This window comes from Apis dorsata, unplaced genomic scaffold, assembly GCF_000469605.1.
Source record: "Apis dorsata unplaced genomic scaffold, Apis dorsata 1.3 scaffold_220, whole genome shotgun sequence".
NCBI lineage: Eukaryota > Metazoa > Arthropoda > Insecta > Hymenoptera > Apidae > Apis > Apis dorsata.
The window spans coordinates 1,197,386-1,200,595 of NW_006263502.1; positions in this window are offsets into that span (position 1 = coordinate 1,197,386).

Consider the following 3,210-nt stretch of genomic DNA (forward strand, 5'->3'; position numbering starts at 1 on the left):
TGATTACGAGGCCATCACTGTCACGGCAATCAGGTATCCTCGTGTTAAAGTACAAATTAAGGGTGTCCGAGGTTTCAAGGGGGCGTGTAACAGTAACGTTCGTACGACAACGCTACCTGTTCCGATTCCGGTTTCATGGCAGCATAATAGATCCATCCTCTTTGGGCTGCGACCACAAATCAATCGAGCGATTCCCGCTGAACTCAAAAACCTCTTCGACGACTTTATTTTCGTACTACAGATTTCGAAGACTGAGAATGAAAAAATGAAAAAAAAAAAAAGAAAAAAAAAGAAAAAAGAAAGGAAAAAGGAGAAAAAAAAAGGAGAAAATAATAAAATTCACTTTTAAATTGGCGTCGCAATCATTCTGGATAAGAGGTTCCAATTAAAACGAACACACGCGTCCAGAATGATTTTTACGCAATCGTTCACCCATTTATGCAAGCATGGTAGAAATTTTGTTCGTGTTAATCAAAAGATATATTTCATTATATTGGCGATGATACTGGTGATGATGAGGAGATGATCAAAGATCGACGATTGGCCAGTCATAAATGGGCTGAATCATCCCCCTCCCCACTCTTAATTTCCTCCCGCTGAATTTCTCCTGTTGCGTTCCTTACCATTTCCTGTTCCTCTTCTGTTTCTTTAACTCCTCCTAAAAATATGTATTATATAGCTTAGCGGTAAATGTTTGACTGTGTCTCAGGCGATACCTACCTTAAATTCTTCGAATCTAGTTCGTTCGAACAAATACAGTGGACAGGTGAATTCTGCGAGCTCACCAATATTGGAAAAAATTATCTTTTCGACCTTGTAACGATTCAATAATTTCAATAATTATTAATATTCGCGCGAAATTAATTAAGATTATTTTGTAAAAACAAGATCACGAGGATATCGAACGAGCATTAAACTTGTAAATTTTTTCCCGTAAATTTAAAGGACCGTCTTCTTTTAAAAACTCGTTCCAAGGTTTGTTAAAAAAAAAAAAAAAGAAATAAAAAATAAAAAAGGAAGAAAGGTAAGGATTTGTAGAGTATAAATATAGAAAGAATCTCGAGGAAATTGCGAGCACGCACGAGGAGCTTGTCCACGTCACGAGAAAAATGATCAGGCTATCGAAAACGATCGAAAGCGTCTCGAAAACGAAACGAAACGAGACCTGCTGCGTTTGCTGTACTGCCGTGTGTGTTTGCTTGTTTATATGAAGAAAAATAAGAAGAAAAAAAGAAGAAAAAAATAAATAAAAATGAGAAGCACGTGGTCCCAAGAGTGTGCAGCCTTCTAGAATTCATTGGAGTATAATATACGTATAATTTTTTGTTTCGTCGAAAAAAAAAAATACTAGATTGTAAGAATTTACGATTATTAATCGACTAAAGAAAAAAATATATATATATAAAACAGATATAAAAAAAAAAGGAAAAAAATGAGAGGAAAAAGAATAAAATATCTATTAGAATTATACGAATAATAATAATATATCGAACTATCGATAGACTATAAATCTCGAGATAAAAAAAAGAAAAAAAATGAAAAAAAATGTGTAAAAGAATATTGGCAGACACCGACGAAGCTCAACTATAATACTGCAATATATTACAAAACATATATGTGAATCGAAGAAGAAAAAGAAGAAGAAGAAAAAGATCGAGCTCGAAAGAGAGGAAGAGGAGGAAGAAAAAGGAAGAGACTCGCGATACACGTCAAGCAAAGAAAAAAAAAAAAGAAAAAAAAAAAAAATTCTCCCCTTCCTGCAAAAGGTCAATTCAGTATTACATCCAGATCATTGTAAAAGTTTCATTTTATGCTCGAACGAGCGGAACGAGGCGATTTAAAAGTCCTCCTCCGATCATTCCCAAGCGGCGGCGGTGTCTCTCTCTTTTTTTTTCTCTCTTTCGAAAAGGGGCCGCTCGTCCAAGGAGGGGGACTCGAGGATTCACGAGCCGCCATTTCTCGTTTACAGCAACACGTCAAGTGCCAGAGATTCGTTCGTTGGTAGACGCGCTGTTTCTGTTCCGTAGTTATTTGACGTAATTTTCGAGGAAGAGGAGCACGTTTACTCGACGACTTTGTTTAATCGAGTCATCCGAATACAGGGTTGCACCCTTAACCCTCCGGGATCCACTGCCGTATATTTTCGAGGTTAAAACTTCATTTTCGAGCTTAAAACTTAGTTTCGGAATCGGGTATATAGTTATTCTTGGATAAAATGGATATTTTTCTTTTTTTTTTTTTTTTTTGCGCCCTCCTTTTCCTTTCTTTTATTATTCGTCGTTATTCATAAATTAGTGGACACTGGTATAATTTTAAAGTAAATATCATTTATTCATATGTTTTACTTTTTTTTGTCTATTGTATCTAAACGTATATTTCATAAAAAAAGTTTTTTACTCAAACAAAATAATTCTTTTTTTTTTTTTTTTGGAATCAAATCGATAATAACGATCAAAGAAATGTAATCTTCGAGAATGATGTCCATTGATCTATGAAAGATCTAAGAAATGTATATAAGTTATATAAAAGTTTAAGCAGTTTGAAATGGGCTTTCAGGATTGTTTAAGAGACTTTGGGTCCACGGAGGGCTAAGCGAACTGAACATATCAGAATCTACGCTACATATTTTTCATCAGAACAGAATATTTTTAATATTCGCTGAACGACGCGCAGATTTAGAACACTTCCTGTTGCTCAGCTGTTGGTTGTCTCTGCGACATTCAGCGGCACGCATGCAAATTTTCTCGTTCAGTCTGCGATACGTTCCAACAATTTGTAATCGTGTTAAACGCCTAACCGGTCGTGTCCGTTTCGTCTCGAATTTCCATGATTGAATTTTATGAGAAGGAGCGAGAAATTTAATGAAATTCAATATTTTCGTTCCATTCTTGTTATCCGATTAAACGTTTTCTATTCGAAAATATCTAAAATTAAATTTCCTGGAAGTGAGATGAAAAAATCGCTTGCCAATAAAAAAATTAATAAAAATTCTAAAAATAAAATTCTAAAAATCCAGAGATCTGATATTTAACTCATCCGTGTGTTTCTCTAATCGTGAATAAAATGAAAAAAAATTTTTAATCCATTCTTATTCTAAAATTCTCACAATTTCTTTTTTCTTTTTTTTTTTTTTGATTTAGAAAATATTCATGGAATATTCTCTCGATCAGGAAGAATCGTTGCGATTTATTTGTTGCGGCCGGTTGGGCG